Source organism: Triticum urartu, chromosome 5A, assembly GCF_056163025.1.
Source record: "Triticum urartu cultivar PI428250 chromosome 5A, HENAU_Tu73, whole genome shotgun sequence".
Lineage (NCBI taxonomy): Eukaryota > Viridiplantae > Streptophyta > Magnoliopsida > Poales > Poaceae > Triticum > Triticum urartu.
The window spans coordinates 369,895,013-369,909,464 of record NC_141877.1 but is presented as its reverse complement, the minus strand read 5'-3'; positions in this window follow the sequence as shown (position 1 = coordinate 369,909,464).

The window sequence follows — 14,452 nt, the reverse complement described above, 5'->3', positions numbered from 1 at the left end:
AAGCCACGGCCAATTCATCCATTAAGAGGTTCAAACAAGCATGGCAAAAACGCAAATGCAAAACAGATTCCAGACTTAGTGAAATTAACACTTTTCTGAAATTTCAGATCACGATGCTCTCTTCGGAGCAGCAAAAAAATATGATACATGACCTGAACATGACAAGTAAGAACATGGCATGGAGCTACTCAACAACCTTAACAAAAGACCCAAAGTGACCTCGGGCCAAAAGGGTTGACAAAATATATTAACGGGCACACGAACATAGCTAAAACACAATCAGTTTTCAGACTTGGTGAAAACTGAGACATGCTGAAATATAACTCACGAAGGCATGTAAACGAGCTCGATGCACTCACCATGGTGCAATTCACAGCAAGGCAAGAATACATCCATTAAGAAGGCACAAAATATAAGCTAGACATGGCAAGAACAATGGCATAGCATGCACGGATCAACTACAACAACGCCGGCAAAATCGCAAACGAGTTGACGATCTGCCCAGATTCACCACGAAGCAAAAGTGGAGCTTGATTGACTGAAGCTATGGTGCTCAATAATTGCAAACAAAGAAATGGATGGATAGATCATAACATGAATAACAAAAGTCCCTTACTGATCATCCTCAAAAGAAGCACGGATCATTAGGAAACAAGCTGAACATATGGCATCATGAACTAAAATATCCCAGACTTAGCGAATACAACTAAGTCCCTGAAATCAGCAATCTCAGGTACCTCTCTTCACAAGCTTGCACAAGACAACACACACATCCTAAAAATGCATGGGTGGCACCTCTGGAAAGAGGACAAAATGCTTAACAATTCATCCCAAAGGGGCACAGGCATATCATGCACGGATTAAACATGGCAAAAATGACAAAAGTGCATGATGAACTAACGGATGTGCAATTTAACTCACGAAGCCTCCTTCTAACAGCATTTTGGGCATCAAAATGAACTCAAATGCAAATGATGCAATGGAATGAAATGATTTACATGTCGAGGCGAAGATCTTGATATATTATATGCCCAAATCGGAGCAACGGATGCAAAGTTATGGGCAGTCAAAGTATGCATAAAAAACTAGGGTTAGGGACGAAAAAGTCAACCGAGAGGGATATTTCCAGATCTGGATCGGCACGCTTCCCGAGGCGGTCGCCAGACTTCACTGTTCACGCCGGAGTCGGAGGGAGCTCACCGGGGAGAGGGGTCACGGTGGCCGGGGCTCGTCGCCGGAGGAGGGAGCGGGCGGCGGGGGCGGCGACCCGCGCGGCGGCGGCGGCCCGCGGTGGCGTCGGGCTTGGGCGGCCGTCCCGGAGTTGACGGCGGCGGGGCGGCTCGCGGTGGCGCCGGCCACCGGCGTTGGAGAATGCGGCGGCGCTGGAGGGGGAGAGGAGCGGGGCGCTCGGGCCCGGTGGCGGCGCGCGGGGGCCGGTGATGGGCCTCCCGGGCCGGCTGGCGGCGGCGGCGGGTGCGCGCCACGCGGCGGCTTGCGACTGGCTGGGCGCAGCGGCGGACGCGTCCGGTATGGCGCGGACACGTCCGGCGGCGGCTGGATTCGTTTTTTTTTAGACTAGGGTTTGGACGGGGAAGAAGATCCGAATTTGGAGGGGGCTATTTATAGGCATAAGTAGAGCTAGGAGAGTCCAAATGAGGTGCGGTTTTCGGCCACGCGATCGTGATCGAACGCTCTAGGACATGGAGCAGAGTTTGGTAGGTTTTGGGCCAAATTGGAGGGGTGTTGGGCTGCAACACACACGAGGCCTTTTCGGTCCCTCGGTTAACCGTTGGAGTATCAAACGAAGTCCAAATGGTACGAAACTTGATAGGCGGTCTACCGGTAGTAAACCAAGGCCGCTTGGCAAGTCTCGGTCCAATCCGGAAACGTTTAATCCCCACACACGAAAGAAAGCTAGAAATGACCACCGGAGGAGAACGAAGCGCCGGAATGCAAAACGGACAACGGGGAAAATGCTCGAATGCATGAGATGAACACGTATGCAAATGCAATGCACATGATGACATGATATGAGATGCATGAAAACGAAAACAACACACGGAGACAAAACCCGAACCCGAGAAATAAATATAACTTAGCGCTGGAAACGGCAAGAGTTGGATACAAATATGGAAAGTATATCTGGGGCGTTACAGGTGACGAGTTCTGTGGGCCTCCTTCTCAAGAACCCAAACAAGACGACCGCAATCTAGCTGGTACGACGGAGAAACCCAATTGCAACAGGCGTCGTCTGGCGTTCAGTTCTCAGGAGACGCCTCCAGCTGCCGCCTTCACCGAGCCTCAGATAGCGGAGGTGCCAAATATTATCAGCCCCAACACGCTCAAGAAGGCGGTCTGTGAGCAGAACTCGGTCCCATTACAGCAGATCAAGAAGAAGGGCCGGAAACGGCCGACTAAAAAGGCCGCCGGTGCGAGCCAGCCGGCACCGAGTATGATCCGTGCTCAGGACGGGCCACCTTCACCTAAGGATATCTCGAGGAAGGTGCATGTGGCGGGTAGGGCGATGCTACCGACAAATATGCTCAGTGCTGCAACCGGTGCTATGCGGAGTATGCACGACAGTGTTCTTTCTTTGGAGAAGCGGCGTCTCAGAGAGAATGATGTGGCATACCCAGTTTTCGTGGACAAGGTGCCGGAGGGAAGGGCTTTGTGGATGGCGCCATCGGGGGTACGATCGTCCTGCGGTTTGATGACATCTTTGCTATGTTCAACCTTCATCCGCTGCACTACACCTTCGTTCGGCTGTTTTCGCTGAGTATGGAGATGCGGATCATTAGAGACAAGACCCCAGACATCATGATCGTCGACCCCTTCTACATGCGTGCCAAGCTCTTGAGCAGCGCTGGGGACCGCCAAGTAGCGAGTTCACACCTCGAAGACGTCATTCTGGCAAACCTAGATAAGGATAACTTCCTTGTGCCTTACTTTCCCGAGTAAGTCATCCCTTAACCGCCCCGTAACATATGATTTCTTAGATTTCGATCGTTCTTTTTTTTCTAACATTCCGTGTTCTGTGCAGTGACACACATTGCACACTCATCCTCTTAAGCCCGAAATATTCCATGGCCACGTATTTCGACCCGAACCGTAACTCCAAGATAGACTACACAAATATCAAGAAAGTTCTTGATGATGTTCTCCCTGGCTACACCAAATCTGGAGGCACCTTCATCAGGGCAGTTCGTAAGTACGGCAAGCATGTGTTCGCCCACAATACGACGTTCTGCTGCATCAAGCAGCCGCTTGGCGGTCAGAAGGATGCCTACCACGCCCTCCATCACATGCGGGCGATCGTAAGGGACCATCATCACCTTCTGCTACCAAATAATCTCAAAGATTGGGCCACGAGCTTGTCGGCAATCCAGGATGCGGAGATCAGACAAGAATTCTTTCGCATCCAGTCGGAGTTTGCAAACATCATCCATCAAGATGTCCTTCATACCTCGGGGCAGTTCTTCCTCAGATATATACCGTCCAACATTGAGATAGACAGAATGCTACAAATGCAGGCTGACAACGCCCGCGATTTCATGACCATCACGACAGACGGCGGCTTCATCCACGCTCCTGTCCATGAGTCGAGTCGAAAGTAGTGATGTGTAGTTCTAAAACATTGATTGGCTCATGTTGTAATTAAACTTTAATGAATTGTATGTATCTTTGGTTTGGACAGTCGTTCAACTTAGATGTAATCGATGCTATTTATTAGTAGGACCATGAATCGTGCTATTAATGTCTTGCTTTTCTCTTCTGATCCTTTTTTTGCATACTTATATATTGCTTATGTATGTATTTTCTGTTGTTTGGCTTGTGCATAGAGATGCTGTCGTATGTCGTGTACAAGGGTAAGGTTCCCGGAGTCTACGACGACTGGGAGGAGTGTCGGAAACAGGTTCACCGTTTCAGCGGTAATAGTTACAAAGGGTACACCACTAGGGCGGAGGCCGAATCTAGATACGCCCGCTATCTAGCGGGAGAGAGGAGGGAGCGTTGGAGGAACCGGATGAAGACCAGTTTGATCGCGATGATGCTCATCGTGATGACCAGAGCTCTCTTCTATGTGATGGTAGTTTAGAGGATTGATATCGACTTGTAATGTGAAGACAAACTCGATACTCGCGGTCTTGAGACTTGTAATGTTTTATCTTTGTTCGGTCTTTTGAATTCGGAGACTAATATGATGAATTGTATTCGGAGACTAATCTTCTATTGTATTCGATGAATCTTCTGTTGTTGTGTGCTACTGTCTATATTCTGTCAAATAATATATTTTGTAACATGTGCAAAAATCAGAAAAGTAGAAAAAAAACAAATATTCATACTAATGGCACATCACCTCAAGGTGCGCCATTAGTATGCCAAAGGATACTAATGGCGCATCAATATAGAGTGCGCCATTAGTATGCCAAAGGATACTAATGGCGCATCAAGACGGAGTGCGCCATTAGTATGCCAAGTATACTAATGGCGCATCTATCCGCAGTGCGCCATTAGTGTGCCAAAGCACATGGTTAAATATGGCCCCTGGGAGGCACACTAAAGGCGCATGGTTTTATATACTAATGGCGCACTGGATGGTGTGCCATTAGTATACCAGATACTAATGGCACACCAGTGGTGCGCCATTAGTAAAAATTACTAGTGGCGTGCTACTAATGGCGCACCGGTGATGCGCCATTAGTAGGCAAAACCGGTGCGCCATTAGTAGGCCTTTTCCTAGTAGTGACGGTGTAAGTGTGCAATCTGGAAGAGTCTCGATTATGTCTGATGGGGCTAGTTTGTGGGCCAGTACAACCATGGTTCTATCTGCATCAACGGGTAGCACTATCTTTTGTGAAGAATGGGTTGTTGCTCCCTTAGATACTGCCATCACCCCCTCCAATTCAAATGGATGATAAACAAGAAAAGAAATTGAACGTACAGACATTGTATGATACACAGATGTGGTAATTCACATGTATGTTGTCTAACCAAACAGGACAGCATGACACAATTTCACATATATGATGCCTAACTAAACAGGATAGCATGACACAGTTTCATATATATGATGGATAACTTAACAGGATATAATGTCATAATTCAACATATCATGAGTACCTAAACAGGATGACATGACAAAACTATATGATGTCTTTCTAAAATAGGTTGGGATGAAATAATTCACATACATGTTGTATAAGTATACATGATGACATGATATAATTGACATAATTGATTCATATACTAAGAAACTAGCACTCGCATGTATGATCTCTAAATTAAGAAGGTAGAATTCAATAGTGTGCATATGATGTCTAAACTAAGCAATGCAAGACACCATATGCATCATATGAGAAATATAAATATTGCAACTTAGAGCATACACCTCAGGTGGGATATAGGACTGGTCATCTGTCTCTGAATCCTCCTCTGAGGAGCTCCCTGTAATCATCGAGATATATGCTTCAACAGGTACCATTGCCTGCTCTGAAGACCTTGTTTTCACTCCAGATTTTCCATAACCGGCTCAAATGGCTGATACACATGAAGAGTAGTTCAATATACTCAGATTGTCGACAAATGGAATATGTAATGAAAAAAAGATGGCATGAGATAATTCACATATATGATGCCTGGCTCCATGGCAGTGCATAATTCACATATATGACAACTGGCTGAAAAACATGGCATTGCATAATTCACATATCTGATATAGAAAGCAAACAGGAGGCATTCACTCAAAGCATGTCTAATCTAAGCCGATGGCATGGCAATGCAAGATATGCAAGATATGAGCAATATAACCCAGCCAAGTTAGAGCATGCACCTCAGGGGGAGGGGAATACGACCGGTCATCTCTCTCTGAATCCTCCTCTGAGGAGCTATCTGTAACCAGCAAGAAATCTGCATCGACAGATAGCACTGACTCCTCAGAAGACCTTGTTTTCACTCCAGATTTTCCAATGACCGACTCAAATGGCTGATGCACAGGAAGAGTAGATGAATATATAAACATTGTTGACAAATGGAATACATTATGGAAAAAAATATGGCATGATACAATTCACATATACGATGACTGGCTAAACAGGATGGCATTGCACGATTCACGTATATGATGCCTGGTTAAAGAAGATGGCATTGCATAATTCCCATATACTCCCTCCGTTCCTAAATAATTATCTTTTTAGAGATTTCAAATGGACTACCACATACGGATGTATAAAGACATATTTTAGAGTGTAGATTCACTCATTTTGTTCCGTATGTAGTCACTTGTTGAAATCTCTGAAAAGACAAATATTTAGGAATGGTGGGAGTATGGTATAGAAACCAAACAGGTGGCATTCACACAAAGCAAATCTAAACTAAGCTGATGACATATAAGATGTATAATGTAAGCAATGCAAGGCGCCATATGCATGATATGACCAACATCAGCATGCCAGGTTAAAGCAAACACCTCAGGTGGTAAACAGGCATGGTTGGCTCCTTCTGAATATCCATCTGAACAGTTATCTTCCTCTGGAATATAATCTGGAAATGCAGGAGGGGGGGCACTTCTCCCACCATGGAGCGGCGTCTGCATGGCATTATATTCGCACGCAACAGTCTTTTCTTTTTCTCTACATGTTTAGTACGATTGTGTACAATATGTGTCATGCATAATAAAAAAATAGTTAGATTTTGTAAGGCCTAAGGGGTGCATGCAAAAATCAAGACTGATGATAGCAAACGAGTGGATGGATCCAAAACTAATGATACCAGGTAGATTATAGCTTCAGCTTAAAAAGATAGACAATGGATCATCTATAGAAGACCCCAGATGAACCAGATAGTAGACAGATACTATTCGTTGCTGGCTCGATATGAGACCCATGGGCAATTCAAAACTCAAGATTGAACGATAAAGTAGCAGGTAATAATAACCAATGTATAACGTAAGCAAACACGAAAGACTCCGACCTCTCTTCCGGAACTATGTAGTCCTCAGGTTCATCTGCTCAGTCGGTGATGGTAATGCGGTTGGCGTGGCTGCCGGCAACGGGGAAGATGATCTGAGGCGGCGAAAGGAAGTCTGCAGGGGGGATCTCTGCTGCAGTGAACGCTTCTATCGATGGTGCACCTCAGATGGGGTGGATGACGGCATGGCAGGAGCAGGACATAACACACAGAGTTTTCTTTGATGCCTATCTGAAAATGAAGTAAATCTGTAAGGGCTCCTTAGAATTGGATGATTCTATAAACGCAGGGACAGGAAAAACACAGGAATAGGATAGGAATGCACGTGCAAAACAGAGCATTTGGAAACATAGGATTTCAGTCAACCTGTGTGTTTGGCTCACATGAATTGGAAGAACAGAGGAATGGAGAAACAAAGTGATGCGACGAGTGTACAACCTCTTTGGCATAGCCTTGTGGACCTCAGCATCATTGGGTTGAACGTGGAGGATGGTGATGATGCTGGTGTGACTGCCGGAGGCAGGGAAGAAGATCCGAGGCCTCTAGAAACGGCGCCGAGGGTACTGCTCCGCTGTGATGGACGGTTCCATCGTTGGAGCAGCTCCGCTAAGGTGTACGGCGACGAGGCTGAAGCATGACAAGACAGACAACGTTAATCTGAAGTGGGACCCTAATATCATCTGCAATAGATGATGTAAAATACATCACCAAAAAGTGCTAGATGTAAAACGCATCAGCCACGCCACGGCCGCTCCGATGGATGCTGTATGTACTGTTCACTCTGAACTTAACTGAAGAAAATGAACTTCACAGTCGAAACTGAATTTTACTGTTGAAACTGATTGAACTAGTAACAGAGCATTGCAATATATGTTTAGGGCGTTCGAGCACTAGTAGCAGAGAAGCAGTGATCTACATCAGCAGACGCTCGAGCAGGGAACACACTAGCAGAGAGCAAGTCATGCAGTAGCACCGCGAGTGAGTGCTAAAGCAGCAACTCCTGTAGCTGCCGGAGGTCGTGCAGCAGCAGCAGCGCAAGCAAGAGCAAGAGCAGAGCAGCGGCACGAACGAAAGCAGGAGCAGTGCAGCAGCGCGACCGACAGCAAGAACAGAGCCGCAGCGCGAGCGAGAGCCAGAGCAGCTGCAGCTAGTGTCATTGTGGAAGTCGCCACCGAGGAAGCAACGACATGGGGGAGAGACGTCGTGGATGATGTGGCCGGGGACGGCACCGTCGATGGAGACACGCCATGTCTGCTCGGTATCGAGCACCGACAGCCCCGTGAGATCGAATAAAAGATAAAATGCAGTGGTGAGTGCAGAACCTCCTTGGTTGCGCCGAGTTGGCCTCGGCTTCCTCGGAGGAATTGGTGAGGGTGCTGCGGTTCCGGTGGGGCAGGTCAAGACGGTGCTGTGGGGATCGAGGTGGCGCGATAGACAAGGCGAACGTCGGGGCAGCTCCTTGTAGGTGGAGGACGGGGCGGCTGATCCGGCGGGACGACGAGATCGACAACGGATCCTCGTCCGCTGCGGTGGATGAGGGACGGCGAGCTGTTGCGGTGGACGACATAGTCGGGGAAGAGTCTCGGGCTAGGCGGCGGTCGGGTTGCCGACGGAGGAGCGTGGGGTTTTGCGGGGTTTGGCAGCCTCGGTGTATGAATCGGGGGGGGGGGGCGAAGGGGGAGGGGGGAACCAAGCTTAGGGACGCGCTTGTCCTAAATGTAGGGTAAGTTACCAGCGTACCCCCACCGGTTTTGACACCGCGACATGGAGCTTCATTTTCGGCTAAGGGGTAGAAGGGGGATTTCGCGTGTCTAGGCTGCGGGAGCGATTTCGGATGAGGATGGAGTTCTCGCGCGCGTCCAAATTTCGGGATAACAAGGCGTGGCGCGGGTTGAAGAAGCGGGAGTTTCAAAGCAGGTGAGACAAAAGATACTCGAGCTTGAAAATTTCGGGATAACAAGGTGTGGATTCCTTGTTCAGCAGAACAAACTTAACGTGTAACAAAACAATTCATACAAGACACAAGAGAGTCATGTCCCCTTTTACTATATTGCTATAGCTGCCATTCAAAAAACTACAAGAAAAATGTAAAAAAAATCGGGAGAACAAGATTACCCTGCACAGTACCAAATCGATTCGCACTTCCCTCAACAAGAACAAAAAACAAATCAATTCCCACCAAAGAAAGAGTAATGTCCCTTTTTATATGATTACAGATGCCACGATCTCGAATTTCAATTTTTGAATCCATGTTATGTTGAATTCGAATATATCGTTAGGTGACCTTGCGGTTTATAATTGATGTAGTCGTACATTTTAATCTTCCATCATATATGAACATTTTACTCCACCATGTGGACATATATATTGTCGTCTACCATATGGACTAAATTTGAATCAATTTCCCTTATTTGAATACGATTGTTGTCAAGTTATACAATAATTTAAATATTATCTTGATAACAAAAAATATACATATAGCAGTAATCATATTTCACTATGAACTACATGTACCATATGCTCTCCAATTCAAATATTTGTATCCATTTTATGTTGAATTCAAATCATAGTACATTATTGGTCTAGGTAGCGAGATGTTTGGGATAATCTAAACCCTGTTTTCATACGTATAATTTTTGGCTGAATTGGGACAAGTTTTCGTATAAGCCTCTTGCAAAACCGGAGATTCTCTCAACAAGCCTCGTGGTTCCGTGAGGGAACGTGTCACCTTTGTGTGCGAAACGATATATGCTACCTCCCCCTGATTTTATTTATAGAGGAAACATAGAACTATATGAGTGCCCTGTTAAATTTTGGAATTATTTCGGGTTCATTTGGCCTTTTTATACATTAATTGAGTTTCTGGACTTTTAATGTGCATAATCTAAATATGAATTGCATGCACATGCTCCAGTGCACCAAAGTGGGTTGAAAAATCACATGTGTGTCCTTGGTTGAATTTCTAGGTCCCATGGAAGAAATGAGAATGAAATTCAAACATCTGGGTGTCATGACTTGGCCGAGAACATCGAGAAACTTTGATTTTAAATTCATGTAAATCCAAAACTCGCTTGGAAATCATGAAACTTGGCATGGTGTCATGTCATGGCACTAACATGTTGTGGTAAAAAATTGGGCCGATTTGGAAGCTCGTGGTTCTAAGAGGGAACATGCCAGCTTTGAGTGTGAAACGATATACGCTGCCCCCTTTGAGTTTAACAAAGGCAACATAGAACTACATTAGTGCCTTGTTAAATTTTGGAATTATTCTGGGTTCGTTTGTCATTTTTATACATTAATTGAGTTTCTGGTCATTTAATGTGCATAAGTCAAATTTGAACTACAAGCACATGCTCTCGGGCACCAAAGTTGGTTGAAAAATCACATTTCTGTCCCCGGGTGAATTTCTAGGTCCCATGCAAGAAATGAGAATCAAATTCAAACATCTAGGCATCGTGGCTCGGCCGAGAACATTGAGAAACTTGGTTTTAAAATTCTTGTAAATCCAAAACACGTCTGAAAATCATGAAACTTGGCGTGGATGTCATGTCATGGTAATACCATGTTGTGGTAAAAAAATTGCCGAATAGGAACAGATTTTGGTATAAGCTTCTTGCAAACCCAAGCTTCTCTCAAGAAGGCTCGTGGTTCTGAGAGGGAACGTGCCACCTTTGAGTCCGAAACGATATACGTTGTCCCCCTTGAGTTTATTTACAAAGGCAACATAGAACTACATGAGTGCCCTGTTAAATTTTGGAATTATTCCGGCACATGCTCTCGTGCAACAAAGTTGGTTGAAAAATCACATTTGTGTCCTCGGGTGAATTTCTAGGTCCCATGCAAAAAATGAGAATCAAATTCAAACATCTGGGCATCGTGGCTCGGTCGAGAACATTGAGAAACTTGGTTTTAAAATCATGAAACTTGGCATGGTGTCATGTGATGGTAGTACCATGCCGTGGTAAAACAAATTGGACGAATAGGAACAAAATTTGGTATAAGCTTCTTGCAAATCGGAGCTTCTCTCAAGAACGCTCGTGGTTCTGGGAGGGAACGTGTCACCTTTGTGTACATAATTCAAATTTGAAATACAAGCACAAGTTCCAGTGCACCAAAGTTGGTTGAAAAATCACATGTGTGTCCTCGGGTAAATTTCTAGGTTACATGCAAGAAATGGGAATGAAATTCAAAATTCTGGGCATCGTGGCTGGGTTGGAAACATTGAGAAACTTAGTTTTTTAATTACTATAAATCCAAAACACGCATGAAAATAATGAAACTTGGCTTGGTGCCATGACATGGCACCAACATGCTGTGGTAAATTTGCAGTCCGATTTGCGAAGGCGCACACATTAACAATCAACAAAGTCATTTTGGAACAAGTGCTGTCACGTTACAATTGGAAACACAAGTATTGTTGAAACCGTGGGCGTTCTACTTACTAGTACCATTTACATGCCGCCACGCGTCCCCATTTTTTTTTTAGCTAGGAGGCGCCGTGCAGGGTAGCTATTTGAGTAGTACGAGAGGCGTGCGATCAGACGCCTACGCGTGCTTATCGGGAGGAGAGCCCTTTGACCTCCATCTGCCGTCCACCTCTCTCCCAAGGACTCCATTAATGGCGCCCGAGCCTCTGTTTAATGGCGTCGCTATGTCTCACTCGACTGAGATTTAAGAGAGAAAAAAGAAAGTCTGAAAGCACGGATCTTGATGTATGATCCGACGAACCTATATAGCATCTACCACGACTTATAGAAAGACTGATGAATATATAAGGACGATTAATTTTGTTTGATCATAGAAGTGCTTGTCCCTTCCGATTTTCATTACTGAAAACCACCACAATTCACAGGAAGTTCATCACAACTCCAGCCTAACACGAAGGACTAAAAGCTACCAGATTGAAATCGCAACATCCCAAGAGGCCAACAAAGGCCAAACATCCGCGCTAGAACCCAACATTACATCCGACGACACAATCCACATCCTAAATCGATTATTACATCAAAAGAAACCAGGAAACTGAAGGAAGCCCAGCAGCAACTAGAAGAACAACAACGCCAGGGTCGCCACAGCAAGAGTTTTCTTCATCCCAGCCTCACAACATTGATCTTCCACAGAAAGATAAGGATGATTAATTGTCTTACATAATTAGAAAGATAATTAAAAAAGCCACATGCGGCTACGCCCGAAATACACAAGGGCAAAAGAAGAAGGAAGACAAGGATCTGGCTCGCTGATCTCTACTTTCTTGATGCGTTGCTACAGGCTGTGGGAACTAGTCTCCGTGGCGAGCGGCGATGAGCTCTTTCGTGTCCTCAAGATGCTGTTTGAGAACATCCACAGATTCCTCCACCAGCCTTTGGCGCTCGTTGCGGAGCATGTCATTCTCGTCCATAAGTTTCTTGACGATGACGCCGGTCCTCTTCAACAAGGCACTGGTCTCCTCCTGCTGGTCTCCACTTTGGACGATCTTCTCCCTCAGCAGGTCGCGCTCGGCCCAGAGCCTCTCATTTCCCTCCCTTAGTGTGCCAATAGCCTGTTCAAACGAGGCTTTCATGTCGTCCTGCAACCTCGCAAAATAGGAGATCTGATCCATCTGGCCATGGATGATCGCATGCATGCGCCTGTAACAGTCGTCGCCTGCACGCGAGAAATTTTCCCAGGCCGCCGCGGCGCGGCGGGACATCTCTGCCGCATTCGTGGTGCGGCGGGACATCTCTGCTGCTTCCGCGGCGCGACCGGACTAGTCTGCTGCATCGACAGCGCGGCGGGACCTCCGTGCTGCTTCAGCGACGCGACGGGACCTCTGTGCTGCTACTTCCGCGCGACAGGACATGTCGGCTGCTCTCACAGCGAGGCGGGACATCTCTCATGCTTCCGCTTCCATGCTCGCCACTCCCTGGTGGCAATCTCTCGACCCGGAACTTACGCTGTCCATGGCAGACGCAAGGGAAGGATGTTGAATGGCTTGTTCGTTTTTGTGGATGAGGAGTTGAGGAGGAATCCGCAGTCATCTTGGCATACTAGTATTTATAACCGAGTACTAATAGGCTCCTAAGTGGGAAACCATTTAGGTTGTGATCAGTGTGAACAGGTTTGCAATTCAATATAGGATGGAGTAATTTGGAATGTGACAAGACGCAAGCTCAAAATTTATTGACGGTTCAAGTTTCGAAGTGTGGCACTATTCCCGGATGGAGTACTTCTTTTTCTACTCTCTCCTTTCCGGTTTTATAGGGCTTATCTCAAAATTTTAGTTTTTCCATTTTATAAGGCTCAATTTGGTTGTTCCCTAACACATATTCAGATTCCAAGGTGCATTAAATCATTGCATGCAAGTATTAAGAGAAAATTGACCAATGCATGTACTTTATGCATGCATGCATTGCAATTAATGCATTGATAAACATATTTTTTTATCGCCACCAAAACCCACCATTTCTTAAGCTAAAGTAGACGAAGGTAATCCCTATATTAACATATTACTAAGATAAACAGAAGGCACTGTAGAAACATTTAGGACGTGAGCTTGTCAATCTGAATGTGGAGGGACACAAGCTTAGCCCCGGCCAGCAGCTTGGGCGGAACTGTCAAGAAGGTCAGCTCCTACACGTCGAGGTCGACGGGATCCTTGCTGCTTGTCACCTCCATTTCCACCTTGACGGCGTCAGTCGTGCCTTTGGGCTCCCCCAGCGGGCCGTTCGCCCACAGCTTGGCCACGTAGTGCGGCAGTGGGGACGCCCCCGCTCTGATGCAGACGACCGACACGACGATAGGCGCGCTGATGTCGAGCACGGCGCCGACCAAGAAAAATGCGTGGCGGTCCTCCTCCATGAACAGCAAGAGCCGTGGCTCTGACAGTGGCACTTGCAGCTGGAGCACCTTGCCGTACTAGATCCTATGCACGGGCATGGGATGCGCGGTGCTGATGTGGTGGTAGAGCGCCGGCGGCGGGCCTTCGTAGCCGCAGACGGGCACGGGGCATTTGCAGGTCGAAGCCACCGCCGCGCTCGCACTTCTGGCACTGTTGCTGGTTCCCGGGGCGCTCGACGCGGCAGGCCACGCAGGCCAAGTGCCCTCCCTTGCACTGCAGAAATCAATCGAACAGCACATCAATCAAAAAACCTGCACCTTGCTCAATCAGCCGAACGGACGAGGTGTATTCGAACCTCATACACTAGAGGCGTCAAGGGGTGGAGGCACAAGGGGCAGTGGAGCACGGTGAGGCCCATCGAGACCTTAGAGAGCTCCATCGTCGGGTCCTGTTCGGTCTGCATGATCTTGCCCTCCTCGTGCACAACCATCTCTTGACTTGGGCCGGGGTATTACAAAGCTTTACCGTCACATATTTTATACTACTTCAAGGTGCATTAAATCAACACATGCAAGTATCAAAAGGAGAGTCACGTCATGGATGCATGCATGAGTTGTAATTAATGCATCGGTAAACGCAAATTATTGAAATATATCGAGTGCAGTGCTT